This window comes from Bubalus bubalis, chromosome 7 (assembly GCF_019923935.1).
Source record: "Bubalus bubalis isolate 160015118507 breed Murrah chromosome 7, NDDB_SH_1, whole genome shotgun sequence".
Lineage (NCBI taxonomy): Eukaryota > Metazoa > Chordata > Mammalia > Artiodactyla > Bovidae > Bubalus > Bubalus bubalis.
In genome coordinates this window covers 57,342,715-57,361,348 of record NC_059163.1, presented here as the reverse complement: position 1 = coordinate 57,361,348, position 18,634 = coordinate 57,342,715, and the positions used below count along the sequence as shown (strand labels likewise).

The following is an 18,634-nucleotide window of genomic DNA, read 5'->3' as shown; positions in this document are numbered from 1 at the left end:
ATAACCTCTATAATTAATTAAATAGTTCAGCAAATGTATTTTTAAAGTATATGTATTCAGAGACAGAAAGAGAGAGAAAATTTGACAAAATGTAAGCATTTATATGGCAGGCTATAACCTATAAAAGCCAATAAGAGCCGAAGAATTGATGCTTTTGAACTGTGGTGTTGGAGAAGACTCTTGAGAGTCCCTTGGACTGCAGGAGATCCAACCAGTCCATTCTAAAGGAGATCAGCCCTGGGATTTCTTTGGAAGGAATGATGCTAAAGCTGAAACTCCAGTACTTTGGCCACCTCATGCGAAGAGTTGACTCAGTGGAAAAGACTCTGATGCTGGGAGGGATTGGGGGCAAGAGGAAAAGGGGACGACAGAGATGAGATGGCTGGATGGCATCACTGACTCGATGGACGTGAGTCTGAGTGAACTCCGGGAGTTGGTGATGGACAGGGAGGCCTGGCGTGCTGTGATTCATGGGGTCGCAAAGAGTCGGATATGACTGAGCGACTGATCTGATCTGATCTGATCTGATGGTTACTTATAGGTTAGGTCTACTCCATATAAAGAGAGATAATATAGGAGCTTATGGTTGAAACTGACACAAAAAGATTAATTTTTGTAACACAAAAATTACAGCATTTAGTCTATACCAAAAAAACACAAACTTTCTCCAATTCAGTTTTCTTCTGTAGCAGTTAATAGTCATTACGTGGAAGGAAGAAGATTTAGAAAGAAAAGAAACCTAAGGAAGAGGATGACAACGGATAAAAATTAGGCACAGTTCAGTTCTTTTCCACACCTCTTCTTTTGAAGAAGAGGTTAAGTTCCAAGGTTTAAAAAATTATGCCTTGTTTTCCATCCTGATGACCCTGGGTAGATGTAAAGCTTTCCAATGAGTGAGAAAGAGTCCCACTGCAAGATGGAAACTAACTAAACACCAGAACCAGGGAAGCTGAGCATTTCATGTCACGATCAGCCCTGGCCAAGCCTAGAACAGAGGGGCATGCATCTGAATAACCATCCGTCTGAGCAAACTAGCATCCCAGGCTTGCCACTTGCAGCACCTCCTCAAACTGAATGTGTTGGAAACAGAGTTCTCTGCCACCAAACCCGACCCTGTGTTTTCATCACCTTTCTTCTTAGTCTGTTTTTGTTCAGTCACTAAGTCGTGTCCCACTCTTTGCGACCCCAAGGGCTGTAGCCTACCAGGCTCCTCTGTCCATGGGATTTTCCAGGCCAGAATACTGCTTCTCCACTTTTTGGTCCATCCAGTCTCAAAAGCGCAGTTTCATCTTTTACTTCAGTTCCCACCTGCCCTGTCTTCCTTGTTCACATACTCAGGGCCATATTAGCCACAAGGCCTCTCGCGGTCCAGGCAGAAACAGCTTCTCTTTTCCCTCTCTCTCCTCAGTATTTTTATCTATGGCACTTACTTGGCACTTTTACAATATTTTTGCCACACAGAACCGATTCTGCACTCACTGTAGGTAAGAGCTTTATTATGTCACCTCATTAAAAAAAAAAAAAACACTGTAATTCTGTGAAGTACTTTATTATTTTGCTATTTACAGAATGGATAGTCAGGTGAAATAACTTGTATGAGGTCACAAAGTTGATCTACCCTAATACCAAGGTGCTTCAGATTTTATTTATCATTTTAAACACTGTCCCCTGTCCTTAAATCAAGCACAGACTCCTTCAAGAAAGGGATCATTTTATCTGGCTCTGCATTCTCTCCAGAGTCTAGCAACACTCATAACTCATGTTCATGGAATTATATTTCAAGACTCAGCTCAGAAACCATTTTTCTTTCTGACTTCCAACCTCCTCTTGTGCCCCTCCTCCTTGCCCTCCGAACGCTTCTACTGCAGTATAGGCACGCCCTAACTGCAGTGTTTGTGCCCCGAAACACAGTAGGCACTTAATGAATGTTCACCAAATGAAATGTTTATGCATGAGACAGCTGGGTTCCTTATCAAGGCTGCTATGTCTCGCTAGAAAATTGATCTCCACTTTTATCATTATCACATACTGAGGAAATTATTTTAAGAGAGAGTGACAGTGGGAAAATAGAGATAAACAGTCTTGGTCTTCGGGTCCTACTCACTTCATCTGCTGTCCCGGGTACACTGTGTTCTGGAGAAGTGCTTCTGAATTTTAAGATATATAAAATATCACTCAATACAAATTACAATTCAGTATATCATAGGGCTTCCCAGGTGGCACTAGTGGTAAAGAACCTGCCTGCCACTGCAGGAGACATAAGAGATGGAGGTTTGATCCCTAGGTTGGGAAGATCCCCAGGAGGAGGGCACAGCAGCCCACTCCTGTATTATTGCCTGAGGAATCCCATGGACAGAGGAGCCTGGTGGGCTTCAGTCCGTGTAGACCAACACAGAGTTGGTCACGACTACTTTGGCCACCTCATGCAAAGAGTTGACTCAGTGGAAAAGACTCTGATGCTGGGAGGGATTGGGGGCAAGAGGAGACGGGGATGACAGAGGATGAGATGGCTGGATGGCATCACTGACTCGATGGACGTGAGTCTGAGTGAATTCCAGGAGTTGGTGATGGACAGGGAGGCCTGGCATGCTGCGATTCATGGGGTCGCAAAGAGTTGGACATGACTGAGCGACTGATCTGATCTGATCTGAAGCGACTTAGCATGCACACAGCATGCTGTAGTACAGTCTGAAATTCTGTATTTCTTTTTTGGGGGTGGGGGGGATAAAGGATGCAAACAAGAGGCTAACCAAGATTCTGTATTTCTAACAAGCTCCCAAGAGATGTCTGTGCTGCTGATCTATGGACCACACTTTTGAGGAACAAAAGTCCTAGACTGTAATAGTGAAGCTGTTCCCATTTCTCTTAAAAGAGAAATAGCATGTAGGCTAAATGACCAGACATGAATTCACAGTGTTATTGCTAGTTATCTCTGGGTTTCTTCTTTCCACTTTTCTATAATTTCCAAGTATTCTATAATGACTCTTGCTGATGGAAATAAAAATTTTAAATTCTATATATATACACGCATAAAAAACTCTCTCCATTTGGACACTTCTACTCTGCTCGACTACATCTTTGTTTAAGCAACAAATATACTTAAAAGGACCAGACTTGGGAAATAACAAGATGGTGAATTTAGCAATTCTCTGTCTGCTCATTTTAACATGTAGATTAACATAAAATAGTAATTACCCTTAACAAGCAGTCACCACCACAAGCATTGTTTTTCTCAGGTTCCTTTCCCTTAAAAGAAAGAGAAAGAATTCATTCAGGTAGAAGACAATAAAAGGCAAACCAAATTAAGGACAGGAGAAAAACCAAGCAGGCGCCACACTGAACCTCGTCCAAGTGGGTCAATAGAGCCTCGTGAAGTTGAAATGAAGGTGGAAACGCATTCTCCCAGCAGAAGCAGGGTGGGCTGGGTTCCCCGACAAGGCTAAGTGGAATAAATTAGAGCGGCACTCTCCAGGCACCTGCAAGTGAGGTGGAAAGAAATGGTCCTCAGAGGAGCTCCCTTCCAAAGTGTAACAAGGGGAGATCATTAGGAAAAGGCAATTAGAGGCTGCATCTTTGCAGGAAAGCACTCCCCAAATACCTGACTCCTTCTCTTCCATGGAGTTCCAAAGGATGCCAGGTTTAGTCTATCAGCTTTAGAAGTCGCAGCCCTGGCAGGCAAGCCCCTCATAACCACTCCGTACCTGCAGCTATTCCAGACACTTGCCCAGGCCATAGGTGTCTGTGAAGTGACAGAAACAAAGGAGGCGTCTAATTACCGCTCCTCTGGAACCAGAGTGTTCCTGGTTAAAGCACGATGGACAAGGTTCTGCATTCTCTGTTTTCCAACCCACAGTTCTAAAAGACCTTTTTCCGTAAAGAAATATTGTGAAATATTGTGAAATTACCTGAAAGGACAAGAACTTAGTGCCTGGAAGGCTTATATATACACTAGGACTAAAAACCACTTCTGTGTGTCTATTAAGAAAGTGGTTTTGTATCTGTAAAGTTTAGACATGCTGGACATTCAGCTCAACTGGAAACAGTGAGTCGCTGTTTCTTTGCTGAATCCTGTGAGTCTAGAGCTGGACCACTCAAGGCAAATAAACATATGCTGAGGTTTCTAAAAATGTGATCATTTGAGATTTCAAAAGTAATGTCAAAGTCATCATCTTGATGGGAGGATAAAAATCTGAAATCTACTTGGACTTCCTTACGCTTCTTTTATTGAAATTCAAATTGTTTTATTTTGAATTACAGGAATTGTAGATGGCAAGGGAGAAAGCACCATAATCTTCTTAGTGATCCAAAGCCTACAAGTCCTAATATCTTAGTTGGAATTTTAGATTTAAAGAGACTTAGGAAGCATGACAAATAAAATGCAATATGTGGTCTTTAGCTTCTATTCTGGTTTTTAAAAACATTTTTAATGCTAAAGACTTAGAAGACTAAGTCTTTGGGAAGTTTGACTATGGATTGATAATAAATGATATTTGGGGATTATTATTTATTTTGCTGGTCATCATAATAGTACTGCCTTTATGTAAGGTAGCTTTTGTATTTTTTGGAAATGCATGCTAAAGTATTTAGGGGTAAAATCCCATGAATTCTAAAATTTATTTTTAAGTGGTTCAGCAAAAAATAATATATGTAAATTTATACACATGAAGTAAATAGGAAAAATGTTAATAATCACTGAAATTAGATAGGGGTTCAATGGGTGTTCATTGCAGTATTCTTTACACTGTTCTTCTTGTTGAAGATTTTTAGAAGTAAAAGTTTAAATTCATATCAAAAAATCATATGGCCCTAATAGTTTTATCTACCCTGTCTTACCGTATTAGACCACAGTCTTTTCTCCAGAAGGCCTCTCTCACATCTTCCACCTCTGTAACTTTGCACACTCTCAACTTTCTCCCTCTAGTCACTTTGCCTCTGGGGAAGGCTAATTTATCCTTTCAGGTCAATCTCAAATGCTACCTCCTCTTCCTAACCTCTGCTCAACTTGATGCGTCTCCCCTTTTCTGACTGCCTATGACACTTTGTACCTCTCATCACACTTATCACATTCTATCCTGCAAGACAAACACTGACTCTGACCTTTACTGAGTGCTTCCCACACGTGAGGCTGTGGTTACATGTCCTCACGTGCATTCTTTCCTCTCTTTGTTTCTTTCCTACCCCACCAAGGTAGGAATTGTCATTATCCTCTTTCCACAGGTGAGAAGAGAGGTATGAGAGGCTGGGTGACTTAGTAAGCAGCAGTGCCAGGCTTCATTCAAACACAGCCCATCTGCATTCAAACTCTTAAGCATTCGTGTGCATGTCATCAGCACGGTGGCCTGATCCTTCCCTAATAACAACTTAAGGGCAGGTAGAGCATATTATTTATTTATTCACTCAACCAATAATCATTAAAAAGCCACTATTATTCAGAAATATCTGCCCTATGTGATGGGGTGAAGTTGTGAACATCAACATTTTAGCAATCAGCAAACTAAATAGACTGGAATGGGTGAATTTAACTCAGATGACCATTATATCTACTACTGTGGGCAAGAATCCCTTAGAAGAAATGGAGTAGCCATCATAGTCAACAAAAGAGTCCAAAATGCAGTACTTGGATGCAATCTCAAAAACGACAGAATGATCTCTGTTCATTTCCAGGGCAAACCATTCAATATCACAGTAATCCAAGTCTATGCCCTGACCAGTAATGCTGAAGAAGCTGAAATTGAATGTTTCTATGAAGATCTACGAGACCTTCTAGAATACACACCCAAAAAAGATGTCCTTTTAATTATAGGGGACTGGAATGCAAAAGTAGGAAGTCAAGAAACACCTGGAGTAACAGGCAAACTTGGCTTTGGAGTACAGAATGAAGCAGGACAAAGGCTAATAGAGTTTTGCCAAGAGAACAGACTGGTCATAGCAAACACCCTCTTCCAACAACACAAGAGAAGACTCTACACATGGACATCACCAGATGGTCAATACCGAAATCAGATTGATTATATTCTTTGCAGCAAAAGATGAGAAGCTCTATTCAGTCAGCAAAAACAAGACTGGGAGCTGACTGTGGCTCACATCACGAACTCCTTATTGCCAAATGTAGACTTCAATTGAAGACAGTAGGGAAAACCACTAGACCATTCAGATATGACCTAAATCAAATCTCTTACAATAATACAGTAGAAGTGACAAATAGATTCAAGGGGTTAGATCTGATAGACAGAGTGCCTGAGAACTATGGATGGAGGTTCGTGACACTGTACAGGAGGAAGTGATCAACACCATCCCCAAGAAAAAGAAGTGCAAAAAGGCAAAACGGTTGTCTGAGGAGGCCTTACAGATAGCTGTGAAAAGAAGAGAAGGGAAAGGCAAAGGAGAAAAGGAAAGATATATCCATTTGAATACAGATTCCCAAGGAATAGCAAGGAGAGATAAGAAAGCCCCCCTCAGCGATCAATGCAAACATATAGAGGAAAACAATAGAATGGGAAAGACTAGAGATCTCTTCAAGAAAATTAGAGATACCAAGGGAATATTCCATGCAAAGATGGGCACAAAAAAGGACAGAAATGGTATGGACCTAACAGAAGCAGAAGATATTAAGAAGAGGTGGCAAGAATACACAGAAAAACTATACAAAAAAGAGCTTCACGACCCAGATCATCAGGATGGTGTGATCCCTCACCTAGAGCCAGACTTCCTAGAATGCGAAGTCAAGTGGGCCTTAGGAAGCATCAGTATGAACAAAGCCAGTGGAGGTGATGGAATTCCTGTTGAACTATTTCAAATCCTAAAAGATGATGCTATGAAAGTGCTGCACTCAATATGGGTGGTAAAGATACCATCACCAGGGACTTCCCTGGCTGGTTAAGACTCCGTCTTCCACTGCAGGGGGCGCAGGTTCCATCCCTGGTCAAGGAACTAAGATCCGATACACCACATGATGCAGTCAAAAAAAGTGGCACCATTTTATAAATGAGGAAAATTGAGGCTTACAGTTGAAGTGAGAATTCATTCAAGGATACCACTGCGTGACTTTGTTCCACTAGGGATTCTCCATGGCCTGGTTCAAAGCCAACTGTACTACTGCTCTCTCCAGTCAAAGAGCCAGGGCCCCTCGCTGAACTTGTCCACAGTGCTGGCCTCATCTCTGGAGGCGCTCTTTCTGTGCAGGCCACGTCTGTTCATGCATCCAATCTCCTGAGGAGAATTACATAAACTGACTCAGGACTAGGGCCCTGCCTCACTCACCCATCACCTGCCCTGTGTTGACACAATGCCTCCCACCCTGGGTGCTCCCTAGGCCCAGTGGCCCGTGACCACATAAATGATCCTGAGTTGCAAAGCTGCAAAAGCCATGGAACAAAAACATACCCTGTTCTGGTGCTTGAAAACTAAAAGTTCAAGACAACTATTTTTCATTGACCTTAAAGTAAAATAAATTAAGTTTTACAACATGGCTGATAACCATAAATAGAAAAGAGAGGGTGTTGTTTTCCCCATGAGTCCTCAGCTAGGCCTCCAACTGGGGGCTATGAACATTCAGGGAATGTGCCACAGGTCTTGGTTTCCATCCAGATTCCAGAAAAAGAGCAGAGGAAAATGAGTTTTACCAGCAATATCGTTTGAGTTCCTCCTCCAGGAACCACCCTCTACAAAATAACACCTAAAATGGGCTTGTGCGCATTCTTCTTTCTATAGCTTTGTTGGCCAAATTGACCATTCTGTTATTAGAACCTTGGCTCCTCTACGTTGAATGAAAAGCCAAATATTTTTAAAATATCATATCATTAAAAAAGATTCTTCTCTGCTCCCCGGGTACATAATATAAAGGTTCTGACTTTGCACAGAGAGGGACTGATCAGAGTTAACTGTTCCTGCCTTGAAAGGAAACCAAAGGCTTCCAGTGCCCCAGGACATCACAGAAGTTGCTGAAAGAAGCGGTTTACTGAATAGTACTTCTGTGTCTTCAAAGTTTTAATATGTCTAACAGTGGAAAACTAAAACCATTTGGATCAAAGAGGCTAAAAAAAAAAAAAAAATCAATGCTTCCTTTGTTTGTTTTTAACCAGAATAACCAAAACTGAATATAGTTCACCAAAGTATTAAATTTCTGTCTCACTGTAATTTTCCTTCTGTGTCCAACTATACAAGAGACTTTTAAAAAAACTAATAAAATGTTCAATCTTACCATCAATAATAATATGCTTTGAATTGTTCAGAAATGAAAGATAGGATTGTGAGTCTCTCCAAACCCTTTCTTGTGTGTCCAATGGCATATATCAAAGGCTTGCTCTTCTGCATTCATGAGAAAAGTGACAGGGAATACCAGAGGGAACTAAGGGAGCTGTGTGTGTGTGTACACCAAGCACTGAGCCACAACATATCTGTGGGTGGGGTTAGAGTAGAGGAAGGCAAGCAACAAAGGTGGCACTCTTAAAAAGTGTCATAGGTGTCTCCTAAGATCTAAAATTCGACTTGCCCCTCCACTTTTCCACTCTGTTCTTTGCTCCAGGAGGCTGACAACATGCTTCCTCAAAGCAATACTGAGGAAAAAGAACAAAGCTGAAAGCATAATCCTCCCAGACTTTAGACTATATTACAAAGCTACAGTAATCAGAACAGCAAAGTAGTGGCATAAAAACAGACACCAGGATAAACGAAACAGAATAGTGAGCCCAGAAATAAACCTCACCCCTGCAGCCCCTGTTCTACTCTCTGAATCTAATTTTCTCTCTTTGATTCCACATTTATGTGATACCATAGAGTATTTGTCTTTCTTTGTCTGACTTATTTTACTTAGCATAATACCCTCAAGGTCCATCCACATTGTCACAAATGGTAGGATTTCCTTCTTACTCAAGGCTGAATACTCCTCCACAGTGTGTATGTATATGTGTGTATGTGTATATGCATGTATGCATGTATATGTGTATATATGTGTAATCCATGTAAAATATCTTCTCATCTTTAGCTGTTCATCTGTTGACATACATTTAGGTTATTCCATATCTTGGCTATTGTGAATAATACTGCAATGAACATGGGAATGTAGATATCTCTTCAAGGCCCTGTTTCAGTTTCCTTGGGATATATACCTAGAAGTGGGATTGCTGGATCATATGGTAGTTCTAGTTTTAATTTTTTGAGGAAATGTCATACCGTTTTATACAGTGGCTGCACCAATTTACATGCCAACCAACAGTACTCGGGGTTTCCTTTTCCCCACATCCTCATCTGCACCTGCTGGTGCTTGTCTTTTTGATAACAGCTGTTCTTACAGATGTGAGGTGATTATCTCACTGTGATTTTGGTTTGTATCCCTCTGATCATTAGTGATGGTGATCACATTTTCATGTATCAGTTGGCCTTAGACCTTCACCACTTCTAGTTCAAAATTGGGAAAGGAGAATTTCAAGCCTGTATGTTGTCACTCTGCTTATTTAACTTATATGCAGAGTACATCATGTGAAATGCCAGGATGGATGAAGCACATGCTGGAATCAAGATTACTGGGAGAAATATCAATAACCTCAGATATGCAGATGACACCACCCTTATGGCAGAAAGTGAAGAACTAAAGAGCCTCTTGATGAAGGTGAAAGAGGAGCATGAAAAAGATGGCTTAAAACTCAACATTCAAAAAATGAAGATCATAGCATCCAGTCCCATCACTTCATGGCAAATAGATTGGGAAACAATGGAAACAGTGAGAGACTTTATTTTGGGGGGCTGCAAAATCACTGTGGATGGTGACTGCAGCCATGAAATTAAAAGATGTTTGCTCCTTGAAAGAAAAGCTACGACAAACCTAGACAATGTATTAAAAAGCAGAGACATTACTTTGCCAACTAAGGTCCGTATGGTCACAATGATGGTTTTTCCAATAGGCATGTATAGATGTGAGAGTTGGACCATAAAGAAAGCTGAGCGCTGAAAAATTGATACTTCTGAACTGTGGTGTTGGAGAACACTTTTCAGAGTCCCTTGGACAGCAAGGAGATCCAACCAGTCCATCCTAAAGGAAATCAGTCCTGAGTATTCATTGGAAGGACTGATGCTGAAGCTGAAACTCCAATATTTTGGCCATCTGATGCAAAGAACTGACTCATTGGAAAAGATCCTGATGCTGGGAAAGACTGCAGGCAGGAAGAGAAGGGGACAACAGAGGACGAGATAGTTGATAGCATCAATGGACATGAGTTTGAGCAAGCTCTGGGAGATGGTGAAGGACAGGTAAGTTTGTTGTGCTGCAGTCCATGGGGTCACAAAAAGTCGGACATGACTGAGCAATTGAACAAAAACAAAAACAATACCTCTTATGCAGCCTTCTCCTGCCTCTAGCTCTCTCCTTTCCCTTAACTTTCCTACACCGTGCTTATTATCCTGATACACTATATATTTATCTGTTTATGGCCATCTCCTCCCATGAGAATGCATGGTCCCATGCAGGTTCGATCCCTGTGTCAGGAAAATCCCCTGGAGAAGTAAATGGCAACCTACTCCAGTATTCTTGCCTGGAGATTCTCATGGATGGAGGAGCCTGGTGGGCTACAGTCCATGGGGTCGCAAAGAGTCGGACACAAATGAGCAAATTCACTTTATGCCTATCGTTTGAAAAATGGGTAGTGCACAGTCTGCACTCACTAAATTTTTGTTGAATAAATTATTTGGTTAGGGAAAAATAAAAAGAACTGCTGGTCTGCTTTCCTAATAACTGCAACTAAATTTCCAGTGACCAAGATTTTCAATGGCCATCTTTAGAGATGCTATGGAAGGAATTCTGTAAATTAAAAGGTGAGTCTACATGAGGATTTTCTACACTGCACATCAAGCCAGCAGAGTACACAGTAAATAATAATAATTTTTTAAAAATGAAAAAACCTGTTTAAACCTGAGTGGCAAAGGTTTTATGTAAAGCACCAGAATAAGCAACTTTCAGTCTGCAAGCCACAGAACCTCAGTCACAATTATTCAACTCTGCTGCTGCAGGATGTTAAGAGCCAGAAACAATACATCAGTGAATAAGCACAGCTATGTGCCAATAAAACTTTATTGATAAACACTGAACTATGTATAACTTTCACATGTCACAAGATATTATTATTCTTTTAATTTTTTTCAAACACTTAAAAATGTGAAAACCATTCTAGAGTTGTGAACCATATAAAAACAGGCTGTGGACCAAGATTTGACCTCTGCGCTATAAGTTTTCCAATTTACATCCTTTCTAAGGGTGGTTTCTGTTTTGTTTTTTTCTACAAATGAAATACATTCTGCCCCATGAATCTCTTGGATATATAGTCTACAATTAATTAAGCATGGAATAACTGCTTTTGTTAAAGAGTAATAAGCTGGAGAAGCAGTTTATTTAGGTGAATAAACATTACTAATGCACCCTTTCGGGGCTGTCCTTCTACACAGACTTGGGTCATCTTCAAATGCTAGCTCTGTCACCATCTTTTCCCTTATCTAAGTATTTTCATTTTTCAGCCTGTTTAAGAAATTTCAATCTGCTCTTTCTTCCTTTACAGAGAGGGGAACTGTAACAAAATCTAGGACAGAAGGGAGAGTGGCTTCCCAAGGAGTTGAGGCAAGGTGGGTTCCAGTACAATGTTTCCTGAGTAAGTGTACAATGTGTTGCTCAAACTTGGCTTCCAAGTACTCTCAAACACCCTCTGTTGTGTGGGCCCTGGAATGAGAACTATTTAGACTGCACGTGTTACTAGCACTCAGGGTCACCTGTCCCCATGAGCCATAAAAATTTACTGAAAAAAATGCCAGGCTGGCAGTAACACAGCCAAAACATGTTATTTCATAATTAAAGCAGAAGATTTTCAATTCCTCTCATTTATAATGATAGCCTCATCTCTCTTACATAATAGAAATATATGAAAATGAGGAATTTGAAGAAGCAATCTTCATGGTATCTTTCAGAAATGCCGGCCAACACAGGGAAGAGGTGGATTAACATCAGACATGCCTACTGGACCATGGACACCCTGTAGAGGATGGGAACGCTTCACAGTAGCCCTTCGGATGCTCTCGACCCAATCAAGAAAGAATTCAAGAGGAAAGTCCCCACCCCCTGTGTTCTTTGAGCACAGGAGACATGGAACAAAACTCAAATTTATTTTAACTTAATTGATCACATACTCCACTTGCCCTACTCATTCATTGTGCAAGCAGATCTACTGGAATGTGAAGTGAAATTTTTTTCAGTTTTCTGCAATGCCTCTGGTGCTCTGCTTCTCAAATTTCCCAGTAAATCAAATTCAAACAATCAGGCCAAAGGAAGCCAATGGTTTTCCAACTCCTACTGTAAGCAACACAGCCTACAGACTGACTGTGAAAACCATGGATTAAATTAAGCTTCGCTTGAATTTCAAGATGCCAGAGACGGTCTCCTGAGAAAGCGGACTTGGCTTGAAACCCCGGTGTCTCACACACAGGGTCCAATTCACAGCAAAGACGGCCGTCCACAAAGCCTCCCCGTCTTCCCAGACCTCTCCTCCATTCTGCAAAGCTTGGAATACACACATCAACGAAGTTGAGACATCAAATCACGGAAAGTTGTAAGATAAGTGCCTCGGCCTCATCTCACACTCTTCATTGAGTTTCTGAGGGAAATGGCAATGCAGATGAGGCAGGCAGCTTCCAGCAAAAATAATCAGAAGTGAATAAATACACCAAGGAATCACCACTGTAGCTGCCTGGCAAATCCCATGGGCATTTAGGTCGACACATTCTGTTGGGGAATAACCAGGGCCCCAGGGAATCACCCTCTTCCAGACATCCAGACTGTGATGCTGAAACCAGGTGATGGATGAAGTGATGGTGAGGACACTTCCCTGAACAAGCCTGGCTGCTGCCTGTATTAGTCTGCTGCTGCTGCTAAGTCGCTTCAGTCGTGTCCAACTCTGTGCGACCCCATAGACAGCAGCCCGCTAGGCTCCTCTGTCCCTGGGATTCTCCAGGCTAGGGCTGCCCTAACTAGCCACCACAGCTTACACGACTGAGATCTCCAAGTCCAAGATCAAGGTGTCACTATCCAGGTGTTGACAAAGCTGCTCTGTTCTAAGGCCGCTCTCCTCGGCTTAGATGCTGCCTTCCTGCTGTTTTCTGCCCTGGGCTTCTCACTACACATGTCTGTGTCCAGATTTCCTTGTCTTGTAAGAACACCAGTCATAACAAATTAAAGTCTACCTCCATGACCTCATTTTAACTTAACTGCTTCTCCAAAGACCCTATCTCCAAACATACAATCACATTCCAAAGTACTGAGGGCTAGGCCTTCGACATAGGAATCTTGCGGGGGACACAAGTCAGCCCTTGCCCTGCTGGAACCACTGCTATGGCAGGGCTCTGCTTCCATTCATTCTGACCAGTGCCAGAGGCTTGACAATAAACTGATAACTCAATTCTCGCTATTCTGAAAATTAACTAACTTTCTTTATAGTATATAATTTTTCACTGCCTTTATAAAATACTTTGTCACATACCAAATACAATCATAAAGAAAAGTCATTGGCAATGGGGCACACTAAGCCTCAGCTGCTTTATTTTTCTTTTTTTCTTTAAAGCAATTTGCACTGCAACAAAGATCACCACAAGAAAACATCAGGACACTCAGTTGACATTTATCATAATGGAAGGCAAGTGTGAAAAAATACATTCTCACTTATTTCATGTATACCTTTTCATGCAGACATTCATGTCTTTGCATGAAGGATTACTTACTGCTGTGTTCATCTGTGCTGCCAACTCTGGATATCAAATGGGCTTAAAAAAATAACACTAAGTGTTGTATACCTAAAGCTAATTCAATATTGTAAGACAACGTATACTTCAATAAAACACACATGCACAGACACATACTGAAATCAAGACTTCTATTCAAATGAGGTGTATGGCCAGGAATATCATCAGTGAAATGTAACATTTAAAAATCCTGTATCTAACTGATTACCAACTGAGCTACCAGCTACCAGCTCACTTGGTAAAGAATCCACCTGCAATGCAGGAGACCCAGGTTTGGTCCCTGGGTGGGAAAGATCCCCTGGAGAAGGAAATGAATGGCAACCCACTCCAGTCTTCTTGCCTGGAAAATCCCATGGACAGAAGAGCCTGTCCACCAAATTTGGTAAACCACAAAATGATTACCAAAGCTCTTTTTAAAAAAAATACCAAAACCAGTATCATTTAAAGGTGTTTAATATCAATTTAAGCCTCAACAATTTCTGACCTTATAACTGTTTACGTCCTCCAAATTTAACTATGTTATTTATCAATTCCATAAACATTTACTGAGACTGGACTATTTAGCAGGCACCATTTGAGGTGCTAGAGATAGGTCACTAAATCAGATCCCCGCCCTCGTGGAACTGAGTCTGATAAGATACACACATCACTTCCCCTACTGTTCTGCAAACACATTTTCCTTCCCAACTTCCCTGATTAGGACATGGGTATCTGCAGCCTCCTAACTTCCCAAATACAAAACCTTGGAGCTATCTTGTATTTCTCATTCTCCATCACATCCCTCCTGGGGTCTCCAGGGGCCACTTCCAGCCTTTCTTAATACAGACAATATTACCACCTACAAGCCCTGGCCATCAGCCCTGTGCTCCTCGTCATTCACCAAATCCTGTTATTCCCACCGCTGGGATCCCTCCCCAGTCACTTCTAACCTCTCCATTCCATCACCACAATCCTGGTCATTCTTCTTCTCAACGTACATCACATCCTCTCTAGAAGATGAAACCTGTAAAGCAGGACAAGTGATCTGCTCCCCTTTTATCTGCACTGTTACTTGTGTTTGCACAGAACTTTGGACACACTGTGTTAACTCAATATTTTGTATTCCTGGCCATCTCCACACTAGACCATGTGCTCTGAGGGCAGGGCTTCTTATTTTTTTTTAATTCTCAGTGACAAACATAAGAGGCCAGTAGACGTTGTGTGCCTCTTGAAAGGCACTTATTCATCCATGCAACAAGTGATTATCAAGCACCCACTCCCCCCCAAGCAACTATTCTAGATGATGGGGATATATAAGTGAATACAAACCCTCAAATCCCTGTCTTCTGCAATTTATATTTAAACAAATTCCTACCATACAAATTTATGTTAGAGTGAGGTAGAAAGATAATCATTTAAAATGTAAGTAGCCAATGTGTTATAAAAGAATAAGCTCTACAGGAAAAAAATTAAGAAGGATAAGAGGGATTTGGGGAGGAGGGGCAGGAAAGTTTGCAATATTCAATACCATCAGGGTAGGCACGTAGGTTTCACTGGACAGTAACATCTGAGCAAAGGTTTACATAAGACAGAAAGTTCACCATGTGGGTGCCTGGGGGAAAAGGATACAGGAAGAAGAAACAGCAAACATGAAAGCCCTGAGGCAGACATGTGCTCAGTGTGTTGAAAGGCCAGTGTGGCTGGAGTGGACTTAGCCCAGGGGAGAACAGGAGGTGATGAGGTCCAAGAGGGAAGGAGGGGGCTTGTTATAGAGTCGGTCAGGTGACTGGAAGGACTTGTATCTTTTACTGTGAGGACAAAGAAATCATTTCAAGTTCTGAGCAGAGGGGTGCCCTAGAGTGATGTGAGTCTGAACAGGATCACTCTACCGAGAACAGAGAGAGACAGAAGCGAGGACAGAATCAAGGGAAGAGGTGAGGAGGCCCCTGGAATAACTCAGGCAAAACAGAACGGCGGCTCAGGTCAAGGTAGCAATGTGGCTATGCTCTGATGGCTGAGTCAATAAGGTTTCTGACCAGACTGGCTGGACCTTAGAAAAGTGTCTCCATTTCTTCCTGAGAATAACAGTCAACTTCACTGAAAGGAACAAAGCCCCAGCCGAGACCCTGCTCCTTACCCCTTGGCGGCTGTGAAAGTCAGGATTCGTTCTCCCATGCTTAGGTCCCGCCTCTCCCATCATCCTTCAAGTGGCAGCAGGGACTGGAGCTCAGGATGCTGCCCCATCACAGCGTCACCTGCTCACAGTGCATCCCCTTTGGGGCACAGACCTGCTCCAAGGCCCTCCACCGTCTCCTCGCGTGCTCAGCCCCGTCTCAAGGCCTCAAACCTCTCTGTCAACCTGCCTCTGCCCTCCATCGCCCTCCCTGGCCCCCTGCAGTGCCCTGGGCCTCAGGCCCTTGCTGCCCCCTCAGGTTCACTGCAGGTCCCAGCTCCTCTAGGACTTCTCCCCAGGATGCTATGGCTCATGTTGGTTTCTACCTCCTCAGGGTTCCTGTGGTCTTCACACTTGTAACAACCATGCACATCACACTGGCCCATCTAAACTGTGTGCTCTGAGAAGGCAAGAGCCACGCCACAAGCTTCTCAGGCCCCCCCCATCACCTACCCTACAGGAAGCAATCCTAACACTTGCTGACAAAGATCATCACAGGGGAAAATCCAAGAGGACAATGTTCGAATTATTTTAAGTGTACTGTTGACATCTGAAAAGTGCAAGGAGTCACATAAAAATCCAAATGTACATCTTCTCTCAAAATATGAGAAGATCACTGGAAGATCAGGCAACACTGGCCCTTGTTCCTGAATAGCTGAGTGGTAACTGTGCCCCCTTTTTCCCCCCTTATGCTCCAGTTCACTTGCTTACTCTTCTGCCAGGTCCTGGTAGGCAGGTGAGTTTCCAATCCCCATACCAGGCACTGGTTACCCTGAATTTTTAAAATATCAAGTTCTTTTGGGAACTGAATATTAACTGAAGGTAGTATCGGTTTTTCTCACTCATACAGTGACAAACTTTAGACTTTTCTATATTTTAAAAAAATTACATTAATTCTATACACCAATACATACACATATGTACTTTGTATTAACCTTCCAACAGATTACAATTTCTACACTCTGGTTCAAATACCTTCCACTATGGGGGGGGGAGGGTATAATTCTTGTGGTAACTAAGTGTAAGAGGGTCAGATGTCAATACGGAAGCTATATAGAAAGAAAGGAAGACAAGGCAAAAATAAGTAATACTGATGAGCTATTTATCAAATCATTTTAGGGGAAAAAAGCTACTAAAATTATTGTGGAAACTAGAAAAATTTCCATGGTTTTATAGATTTTTAAAAATAAAAACATCAAGGATAAGAGACTGAAATATGTACAGTTAAGGGATGTTACAATGGATTTGTTCTCCACACCACAACTGCCTACATGCTAAACAAAAATTGTTATCTTTCTATTATTAAATTTCAGCATCTAAACTAAGACCACAGGAGGTAAAGTGAAAGTCGCTCAGTCATGTCCAACTCTTTGTGACCCCATGGAATATACAGTCATGGGATTCTCTAGGCCAGAATACTAGAATGGGTAACCTTTCCCTTCTCCAGGGGATCTTCTCAACCCAGGGATCGAGGCCAGCTCTCCCACATTGCAGGAGGATTCTTTACCAGCTGAGCCACAAGGGAAGCCTAAGAATACTGGAATGGGTAGCCTATCCCTTCGCCGGGGTAAGTCACACCATAAAGAAATGGATACAAAGGTTTCCAGAACTGGAGCCTATTATACAGAGTGAAGTAAGCCAGAAAGAAAAACACCAATACAGTATACTAACGCATATATATGGAATTTAGAAAGATGGTAACAATAACCCTGTGTACGAGACAGCAAAAGAGACACTGATGTATAGAACAGTCTTATGGACTCTGTGAGAGAGGGAAAGGGTGGGAAGATTTGGGAGAATGGCATTGAAACATGTAAAATATCATGTATGAAACGAGTTGCCAGTCCAGGTTCGATGCACGATACTGGATGCTTGGGGCTGGTGCACTGGGACGACCCAGAGGGATGGAATGGGGAGGGAGGAGGGAGGAGGGTTCAGGATGGGGAACACATGTATACCTGTGGCGGATTCATTTTGATATTTGGCAAAACTAATACAATTATGTAAAGTTTAAAAATAAAATAAAAATTAAAAAAAAAAAAAAACAAAGGTTTCCAGAGCACCTTACCAACAGCAGAAGAGTCAGCAGTTACTGTTACTGGAAGAGTTTAGGGGAGTCACCTCCTTTGACCTATGACTCCTGTCTGGGGGATTTTAATTAAGAGGAAAGCAAGATCTAGACACAGAAGTCAGAAGTTACTTAAAAGGCACCCTGGCTTTATCTGTGCATCAGTCATTACTTCTAGTCCAAACAGGCAGGCCTTTCTTAGCAAACAGCTCTCCTGATTTAGCAATCAGATTTTGGAGACTTCCACGGCCACCTCCAGCCTTGTGGTCTGAAAAGCAAATACAATTCAGTCCAAAGCTCATATTTAAAGCAAACAAACTGAGCATAAGAGTACACTTTCAGACACACTTCAGCTCGATGGGATTCTCTGTCCTTCAAATCACATTTGGTAAGTATCTTTCTCTTTTTTCCTTCTCAGCTCAATGTTTTAACTAAAAAGCTTTCAAGGGAACGTTCGCTGGCTTAGCATATACTTTACCACTCTGCCCATAAAAGTTACCTATCTCCTCTGCCTGTAAAGAGGCAAGAAAAAGGGGGAAATTTACAGTGTTTTTAAAAACATTCAGTAAGGTTTTATAAACTGTATTAAAAAATATTATGAATGGTTATGGTCATGATCATACACTGCCCAGCTAGATCTTTAT

General features: G+C 41.9%; 1 protein-coding gene across 17 annotated transcripts in view; it reads right to left on the bottom strand.

Annotated features, from left to right (window-relative positions):
• APBB2 (amyloid beta precursor protein binding family B member 2) overlaps window positions 1–18,634 on the bottom strand; it is a 377,673-nt gene that overhangs the window by 273,450 nt on the left and 85,589 nt on the right. For 2 of the 17 annotated variants that reach the window (XM_044945932.2, XM_044945943.2), the window contains exon 3: window positions 3,196–3,246. The exons of the other annotated variants lie outside the window; for them this stretch is intronic. The gene's annotated coding sequence lies outside the window, so the exon portion shown is untranslated. The remainder of the gene's footprint in view (window positions 1–3,195; window positions 3,247–18,634) is intronic. 17 annotated transcript variants of the gene reach the window in all.